General features: G+C 40.8%; 1 non-coding gene across 1 annotated transcript; it reads right to left on the bottom strand.

The window, feature by feature from the left end:
• Positions 1 to 1,227: 1,227 nt before the first annotated feature.
• On the bottom strand, positions 1,228 to 1,424 carry LOC112625656. Its single transcript, XR_003119733.1, has one exon. It is a non-coding gene; the product is annotated as a U2 spliceosomal RNA (small nuclear RNA).
• Positions 1,425 to 9,929: the final 8,505 nt, after the last annotated feature.

Below are 9,929 nucleotides of genomic sequence, written 5' to 3'. Positions count from 1 at the left end.
TATCATCTAATGTTAATAGATAGGTTAATTGATTAATAGATTTAGTGGGGAAACCCAGTAAAACTTGTCTGTCTAGATTTTTCTTGGCCTGTCTGAGCATGCATTTCTTTTTTTCTGGGTATGGGACAGGGCCTCTCTCATAGTCAAACCAGGTAGGTCAGATAATTTCTTTATGCCCAGTTTTTACATGGACTACTTATAGGTTTCATGGCTGGCTTTTGGGAAAAGAGGTTCTGGTTTCTATGACCCACCTTGGAGACAGAAATTCTAGTTTCTTGGCTACTCTTTTGGTAGAATGGAATTGAGAGACAGGAGGACAAGGGAAGATTACAGAAAAAAATTGCTTCTATGGGCTGTTGCTGATGCCTTCTTTTTGGGGTATCGTTTTCTGAACTCCAGTGCTAATTATGTGAACGTTGACCCTATTTCCAAAAACGATTATGTCATGAGGCACTGGGAGTTAGGACTAAGGACTTCAACATATACATTTTAAGGATGATGCATTTCAACCCATAAAATGGACTATACAGTTTTTGTTTATAAATTATTTTACTTCAGGTGATTAAAGTCACTTTTGCATCATAGACTATACTTTAGCATTGTTGAATGTTTTAATGCTACTTGGGTCCTGGGAACTTGTATATGTGTAACATATTTACCTCATCTTTTCTTTTTCCTTTTTTTGATTTTTCTTTAATTCTTTAGGTATTCTGAAATTTTTGAACGGCATGCTCACTACATTATTGTGTTAATGAAGTCTCCAAATCAGCCCAAATTGGCATAACACTTGTGGTTCAAGAAGGCAAAGAGAACCTGCATGAAAGAGATATGTGTGTATGCACATGCATATTTACATGCTTACATACACATATAAAGAGATTTCTATGATTCAAGGACCTGGATAAGTTAAGTTCACAATCCATAGGAAAGATGAGCTCATCTACTGAAGGAATTACTCCTCTTTCTCACTGATTCAATCAGGCCCACCCAGATAAACAAAAATACTGTAATCTTTCTTACTTAATATCAACCGATTAGGGGCTTTACTTGCATCTCCGAAACACTATCATAGCAATATCTAAATTAGAGTTTTATTGAATAGTTGGGACTGACATTACCAAAGTCAATCTGAATATCCAACATACCATCAAATCATTAAATAAAATTGTCTTCATTTCAGAAATTTTCTGGAAATATTTACACTGTACATTTCTCCCCAGTCTTTCTTTTCTTTTCTTTTTTGTGGAAGTACTGCAGTATCAAGTCAACGTGTGGAGGCATGAAGTAGGTGGAGCAACTTTCTAGTCCATCTCCTAGTTCCAAAAGTCCATTTAATATGTTGTCTCAGATAAGGGATGAATCACACATTAAACTGACAAAAACAGATACCACAGTTGATCTTAGCAAAAAGACCAAGAAGTGATCCTCAATATTTCTTTATTTTATTTCTTCTCTTTTGGAAACATTATGAGACACCTGTTAAACCTGTTAAATACTTGGCTTGATCTCTCCTTTGAAATTTTTTTTGTTTTTCTGTTTTTTTGTATTTTGACTTTTTATTATATTTTCTATTATATTACAAAATTTAATATTTTAGCAATTGAAGAAACATTCCATTTTATTTATAATTCACCATATTTTAATTACTTGATTTCTAAATTCTATTTTCATATACATTCAATAGTGGATCTAAATACTCTGAGGGCATGTTGGTTAACCCTGAGTGTCAACTTGATTGGATTGGAGGATGCAAAGTATTGTTGCTGGGTGTATCTGTGAGGGCGTTGCCAAAGCAGATTAACATTTGAGTCAGTAGACTGGGAAAGGCAGACCCACTTTTAATGTGGGTGGACACAATATAATCAGCTGTCAATGTGGCCAGAATACAAAGCAGGGTGAAGTATGTGAAAATATGAGCCTGGCTTAGCCTGCCAGCCTACATCTTTCTCCCATTCTGAATGCTTCCTGCCCTTGTACATCAGACTGCAAGTTCTTCAGCTTTGGAACTTGAACAGGTTTCTTTGCTCCTCAGCTTGCAGACATCTGATTGTGGGACCTTGTGACTGCTTGAGTCAATACTCCTTAATAAACTCCCTTTTATATATACCTCTATCTTATTAGTTCTGTCCCTCTAGAGAACCCTGACTAATACAGATTTTGGTACCAAGAGTGGTGCTAGTGGAAAACGATGTTAAGGATAAAGTCCTTTCATTGGTTTTGAGGTTTCTGGAGTTGGCTGCTTAATATGATTAGACCCCCAAATGCTAAGGAATCTACTTCTAATAGTACGGAGAACACCGATCGTCCTTGGTGTGAAGTGTTCAGAGAGTTATGAAAAATAAATGTATTTGACACTCTTGATTCACCACTCATGAGAAGCAAGGAGTTTTGTTACTCTATGCATAATACCTTTGACAATATGTGGAGAACCAAGGACCATAATGAACCTGGTTCGTTGCTCCTAAGTTCACTGACAAAGTGATGAAAGAAAATAATGAATTCAGGGATTTTAACTCCCTGCTTCAGAAGCAGAAATAGAGCCTGAAATCTTCTAATCTAATCTAATCTACTAAGATTTCCCTGAGTGACAGTCTTATCTCCTATAGAGAAAGAGCTGAAATTGTGGAAAAACAGACACAAGCTCTTATCATGAGAGTGGCTGACCTGCAACAAAAGGTGCATGCACAGGCTCACCAGGTGTCTACTGTTAAAGTGAGGGCATTGATTGGAAAAGAATAGGACCCTGCAACTTGGAATGGGGATGTGCGGGAGGACCCTGATGAACCTGGAGACACAGAGCTTGTAAACTCTTATGAACCTTTTTTTTTTTTTTTTTCCCCCCCAGAAGAAACAACTTGCACATTCCCAGTAGTGGCAACATCTCCTCCCGGACCCATGCTGCCATCAGTCGCTCTATATTTGTCTGAGAAGATAAACCCTGTGCTGCCTCAGTCAACAGTGATGGCTTCTCCTGAGGCAGTTGCCAGGCAAGACAATGTTGATTCTCCTCAGGGCCCACCCCAACAACCCGGCTTGCTTCTAGAACTATAACTAGAGTAAAGTCTCAGCAAGACTCTAGAGATGAGGTTCAGAGTTTGACCCACGAGGAGTTGTGCTACTCTCCAAAAGAACTGCTTGAGTTTTCTAATTTATATAAGCAGAAATCTGGAAAACAGGCATGAGAAAGTATATTAAGGGTGTGGGATAATGGTTGAAGGAACATGGAATTGGATAAAGCTGAATCTATTGATCTGGGGCCACTAAACACAGATACTCCATTTAATGTTGCAGCTTGGGGAGTTAAAAAAGGTTCTAATAGTGTATTTGGTTGGTTAGCTTAAATATTAATTAAAAGATGGCCCACTGTGAGCAAGCTGGAAATGCCTGATTCCCCTTGGTTTAATGTAGAAGAAGAAACCCAAAGGCTTAGGGAGATTGGGATGCTGGAGTGGATCAGTCACTTTAGACCTACTCATCCCAGCTGGGAGAGTCCAGAAGATATACCCTTGATCAGTACTCTGGAAACCATATTTGTGAGGCAGCACCTGCATCCTTGAAGAGCTCTGAGATTCCTCTTTTCTGCATGCCAGATCTTACAGTAAAAACTGCAGTTACTCAACTATACAATTTAAATGCAATGGGAATAATTGGGTCCCAAGGTGACAGGCGCCAAGTGGTGGCACTCACCCATCAAAGGCAATGTGGTCATAGCTACCATAATGGACAACAGAGACCAAGCAGCAATCAGAAGAGCCTGACTCCTGCAGAACTCTGGCACTGGCTAATTAATCACGGTGCTCCTATAAGTGAAATTGATAGAGAGCCTACTGCATTCTTATTTAATTTATATAAGCAGAAAACTTCCAGGTCGAGTGCACAAAAGACTAATTTGATTTATAATAACAGAGAATCATGGCCCCTCATCAATTTCCAGACCTGAACCAGTTTACAGACCCAGACTCCCTTGAATGAAGGGGGGTCAGCATCCCCTTGAGAAAGAACCTCACTACACTACCGACGATTTATGCTGTTTTTCTTTCTCTCATCTTTCCCCAAGGAGACCTATGGCCTTTTGCCAGCATGACTTCAATAGGCACAGGGAAATGATCAGACATTTCAGGGACTACTGGACACTGGCTCTGAGCTGATGTTGATTCCAGGGGACCCAAAATGTCATTGTGATCCTTCAGTTAAAATAGGGGCTTATGGAGGTCAGGTAATTAATGGAGTTTTAGCTTAGGTCTGACTTACAGTGGGTCCAGTGGGTTCCTAGACTCATCCTGTGGTCACTTCCTGAGTGCCATAATTCATAACTGGCATAGACACACTAAGCAGCTGGCAGAACCCCTAATTGACTCCCTCACTGGTAGGGCGAGGACTGCTATGGTGGGAAAGGCCAAATGGAAGCCATTAGAGTTGTCTGTACCTAGAAAAATAGTGACTCAAAAACAATATCACATCCCTGGAGGGTTTGTAGAGATTAGTGCAACCATAAAGGAATTGAAAGATGCAGTAGTGGTTATTCCCACCACATCCCAATTCAACTCTCCTATTTGGACTATGCAGTAGACAGACGGATCTTGAGGAATGATAGTGGATTATCCTAAGCTTAACCAAGTGGTGACTCCAATTACAGCTGCTGTACCAAATGTGGTTTCATTGCTTGAGCACATTAATACATCTCCTGGTACCTAGTATACAGCCATTGATTTGGCAAATTCTGTTTTCTCCATTCCTGTCCATAAGGCTCAACAGAAGCAATTTGCCTTCAGCTGGCAAGGCCAGCAATATACCTTTACGGTCCTACCTCAGAGGTATATTATCTCTCCGGCCTTGTGTCATAATCTTTCTCAGAGAGACCTGATTACTTTTCCCTTCCACAAGATATCACACTAGTCCATTATATTTATGACATTATACAGATTGGATCCAGTGACTGAGAAGTAGCAAACACACTGGACTTATTGGTGAGACATTTGTGTGCCAGAGGATGGGAAATAAATTTGACTAAAATTCAGGGAACTTCTAACTCAGTAAATTTCCAGGGTTCCAGTGGTGTGGGGCCTGTTGAGATATTACTTCTAAGGTGAAAGATAAGTTGCTGTATTTGGCCCCTCCTACAACCAAGAAAGAAGCACGATGCCTAGTGGCCCTACTCGGATTTTGGAGACAACGCATTCCTCATTTGGGTGTGTTACTCTGGCCCATTTATCTAGTGACCCAAAAGGCTGCCAGTTTTGAGTGGGGTCCAGAACAGGAAAAGGCTCTGCAACAGGTCTAGGCTGCTGTGCAAGGTGATCTGCCACTTGGGTCATATGACCCAGCATATACAATGGTGCTTGAAGTATCAGTGGTAGATGGAGATGTTGTTTGGAGCCTTTGGCAGGCCGCCATAGGTGAATTACAGTGGAGGCCTCTAGGATTTTGGAGCAAGGACTTGCCATCTTCTGCAGATAACTATTCTCCTTTGATAGACAGCTTTTAGCCTATTACTGGGTTTTGGTGGAAACTGAATGTTTAACTATGGTCATCAAGTCACCATGAGACCTGAACTGCCTATCACAAACTGGGTGCTTTCTGACCCATCTAGCCATAAAGTAGGGTGTGCACCTCAGCATTCCATCATCAAATGGAAGTGGTATATGCGTGATCGAGCTCAAGCAGGTCCTGAAGGCACAAGTAAGTTACATGATGAAGTGACCCAAATACCCATGGTCTCCACTCCTGCCATCCTGCCTTCTCTCCCCAAGCCTGCACTGATGGCCTCATGGGGAGTTTCCTATGATCAGTTGACAGAAGAAGAGAAGGCTAGGGCCTGGTTCACAGATGGTTCTGCATGATATGCAGGCACTCCCCGACCCCGAAAGTGGACAGCTGCAGCACTGTAGCCCCTTTCTAGAATATCCCTGAAGGACAGTGGTGAAGGAAAATCTTGCCCTTGGGCAGAACTTGGAGCAGTGCACCTGGTTGTGTACTTTGCATGGAAGAAGAAATGGTCAGATGTGCGATAATATACTGATTCATCAGCTATAGCCAATTAATGGTTTGGCTGGATGGTCAGGGACTTGGAAGAAGCATGATTGAAAAGTTGTTGACAAAGAAATTTGGGGAATAGGTATGTGGATGGACCTCTCTGAGTGGTCAAAAACTGTGAAGATATTTGTATCCCATTTGAGTGATCACCAACAGGTGACCTCAGAAGAGGAGGATTTTAATAATCAAATGGATAGGATGACCTGTTCTGTGAACACCACTCAACCTCTTTCCCCAGCCACCCCTGTCATCGTCCAATGGGCCCATGAACAACGTGGCCATGGTGGCAGGGATGGAAGTTATGCATGGGCTCTGCAACATGGTCTTCCACTCAACAAGGCTTACTTGGCTATGGTCACTGGTGAGTGTGTGCAATTTGCCAGTGGCAGGGATCAACAATGAGGCCTTGATATGGCACCATTCCTCAGGGAGATCAGCCAGCTACCTGGCAGCAGGTTGATTATATTGGACCTCCTCCATCGTGGAAAAGGCAGCACTTTGTCCTCACTGATACACAATTATTTGGCATATAGGTTCACCTATTCCGCCTGCAATGCTTCTGCTAAGACTTCTATCAGTGGAAAAGGCAGCACTTTGTCCTCACTGATACACAATTACTTGGCATATAGGTTCACCTATTCCGCCTGCAATGCTTCTGCTAAGACTTCTATCAGTGGACTCATGGAATGCCTCATCTGCTGTCATGGTATTTCATGCAGTATTGCCTCTGACCAAGCCACTCCCTTTATGGCTAAAGAAGTTTAGCAGTGGGCTCGTGCTTATGGAATTCACTGGATTTACCATGTTCCCCATCATCCTGAAGGAGCTGGATTGATTAATGGTGCTGAATGGATTGATGAATTGCTGAATGGTGGAATGGCCTTTTGAAGTCAAAATTACAACACCAACTATGTGACAATAATTTGCAGGGCTGGGGCAAAGTTTTTCAGAAGGCCGTGTATGCTCTGAACCAGCATCCAATACATAGTTCTCTTTCTTCCATGGCCAGGATTCATGGGTCCAGGTATGAAGGGGTGGAAATGGAACTGGCCTAGAGATCTTAATTCCATAGGGAGGAACCCTGCCACCAGGAGGTGCAACAACGATTCCATTAAACTGGAAATTAAGAATGTAACCTGGACACTTTGGACTCCTCCTAACTTTAAGCCAACAGGCTAAGAAAGGAGTTACAGTGTTGGCTAGGGTGATTAATACAGACTGTCAAGATGAAATCAGAGACTGGCACAGTGGCTCACACCTGTAATCCCAACATTTTTGGAGGCTAAGGCGGTCAGATCACCTGAGGTCAGGAGTTCGAGGCTAGCCTCGCCAACATGGGGAAACCCTGTCTCTACTAAAAATACAAAAAAATTAGCTGGGCATGGTGGTGGGGGCCCATAATCCCAGCTACTTGGGAGGCTGAGTCACGAGTTCTCTTGAACCCAGGAAGCAGAGGTTGCAGTGAGTCAAGATTGTGCTACTGCACTCCAGCCTCGGTGACAGAGCAAGACTCTATTTAAAAAAAAAAAAAAAAAAAAAAAAAAGATGAAATCAGTCTGCTATTCGACATCAGAGGTAAGGAAGAGTATGTATGGAATACAGGAGATTCATTAGGGAGTCTCTTAGTATTACTACGCCCTGTGATTAAGGTCATTGGGAAACCACAACAGCCCAATCCAAGCAAGACTACAAATGGCCCAGACCTTTCAGGAATAAAAGTTTGGGTCACTCCACCGAGAAAAAAAAAAAAAAAAAAAAAAAAGCAAAAAAACACGACCTTCTGAGGTGCTTGCTAAAGGCAAAGGGAATACAGAACGGGTAGTCGAAGAAGGTAGTCATCAATACCAGCTATAATCCATGAGACCAGCTACAGAAATAAGGACTGTAATTGCCATGAGTATTTCCTCCTCCTTTTGTTAAAAACATGTTTGTGTATGTATACATTTGTACTAAGAAAATATGTTCATTTTTTTCGTTTATCATGTGACATAAGATTTATTGACTTCATATCAGCATTTAAGTGTTGTCAACTTTATGTAATAGCACTTGGGTTGGTAATTGGTGTGTTTCCATTTGTACGAAGGATAGTTGTATTATGTTAGGTATAATTGTGACCTTATTATTATCTTTCTTTGAAGATTATATATGATTTCAGGAGATGTGTATGGGTTCAAATTGACAAGGTTTGGAATGGTGGTGGTTAATACTGTGTGTCAACTTGATTGGATTGAAGGATACATAGCATTGTTCCTGGCTGTGTCTCTGAGGGTGTTGCCAAAGGAGATTAACATTTGAGTCAGTGGACTCGGAAAGGCAGAACCACCCTTAATAGGGGTAGGCACAATCTAACCAGTGTGGCCAGAATATAAAGCAGGCAGAAGAACATGCAAAGAGGAGACTGGCTTAGCCTCCCAGCCTACATCTTTCTCCCCTGCTGGATACTTCTTGCCCTTGAACATCACACTCCAAGTTCTTCGGCTTTGGGGCATGGACAGGCTTCCTTGCTCCTCAGCTTGCAGATGACCTATGGTGAGATCTTGTGATCGTGTGAGTTAATACTCCTTAATAAACTCCCTTTATATACACATCTATCCTATTAGTTCTCTCCCTCTAGAGAGCCCTGACTAATACAGAGGTTATTCTTGCTGTATATGATATATATTATATATCAATATAAATATACACAAATATATATTTGTTGTCTGTTTAAGAATATATTTAAAAGTTGACAGACACATAAAACTGTATTATTCTGTTAAGACTTGCATAATATAAGCTTTGGTCTAAGACTTCCACATTAGATTGTTTTCCTAAGAATATCTGAATGCTCAGAATTTTGCCAATATTTAAGGAAGCACATCATGGACATGCAAAAATTTTTGCTCTTCGTTCTTCACCACACCTAGTGTCTAGCAATCCTACCATTTCATTGGCACTCAGCCCTCCCTCATCACACCCTGTCTGCCTCCAGGTCCTTATTTCTAGAGATTTTATTCCTTGGCTAATCAATTTTCCTAGTAAAACAATTGTTCGGTCTTCTGCCTGAAGTTTATTAGTCTAGCTAATAATACTTTTGGAGCGTAGTGGGCAAGGAAATAAAGAGATCTCCCTTTTCATTATGCAGCTTTCATTTTATCTCTCTTTTTATCATATTGCTTTACTTCTGTCTTCTAATATACCTGACTATGATTCTAATCTCTCTGTCTCAAGTTTTCTATAAAATTTATATATTATAGGCTGAAGATGGAGCAAATACCACTTCATTATGGGAGAGAGAGAGAAAATGGTGGTGTCTTAGCTGTTTATAAAGATATATAACTAATTTATCTTCTTTATTTCCACACCCTCAGCCCCACTTTGAGAAGTTGGTGACTGCAATTGTTACGTATTCCTGAGATTATGCAACTTGAATTTTGTGCAAGATTCCCACCACTCCCAACATTAACACTTACATTTTAGCTTCTCTGCTCTGCTAAGCCAGGTACTGATGGTTTGTTGCTTTCCTTCCTTAAATATCACTGGTATTATTCACCTCCGGTCATCTCATCTTCTATTCTCACTGAACCTGTGTGTTTAAATAATTTTCCTTAATTATCTTTCTGCAAGTCTTTAAGAGCTGTTAGAAATAAACATGTGTGTTCAATTATCCCAGACAAAACATCTATTTGGATTTTATTTTCTAATCCAATTTCATGGAGTTTGTATTTTAGTGCTGATATTTATTTTCCTAATTGTATTGTGTCATTAACTCATGACATGAAGTCTTCTGCTGACATAGTCTGTGTTCACTGTTTACCAGCTCTGCTAACTCCATGTTCCCAGCTGATTTAGTTACAGAGCAGTTCTAGGATCACAAAAGAACAGTCTGAGATAGTGTACAGCATTGTCTAACTCTT

Source organism: Theropithecus gelada, chromosome 5, assembly GCF_003255815.1.
Source record: "Theropithecus gelada isolate Dixy chromosome 5, Tgel_1.0, whole genome shotgun sequence".
NCBI classification, from domain to species: Eukaryota; Metazoa; Chordata; class Mammalia; order Primates; family Cercopithecidae; genus Theropithecus; species Theropithecus gelada.
The sequence above is the reverse complement of the archived record's forward strand: the minus strand, read 5'-3'. Positions and strand labels throughout refer to the sequence as shown.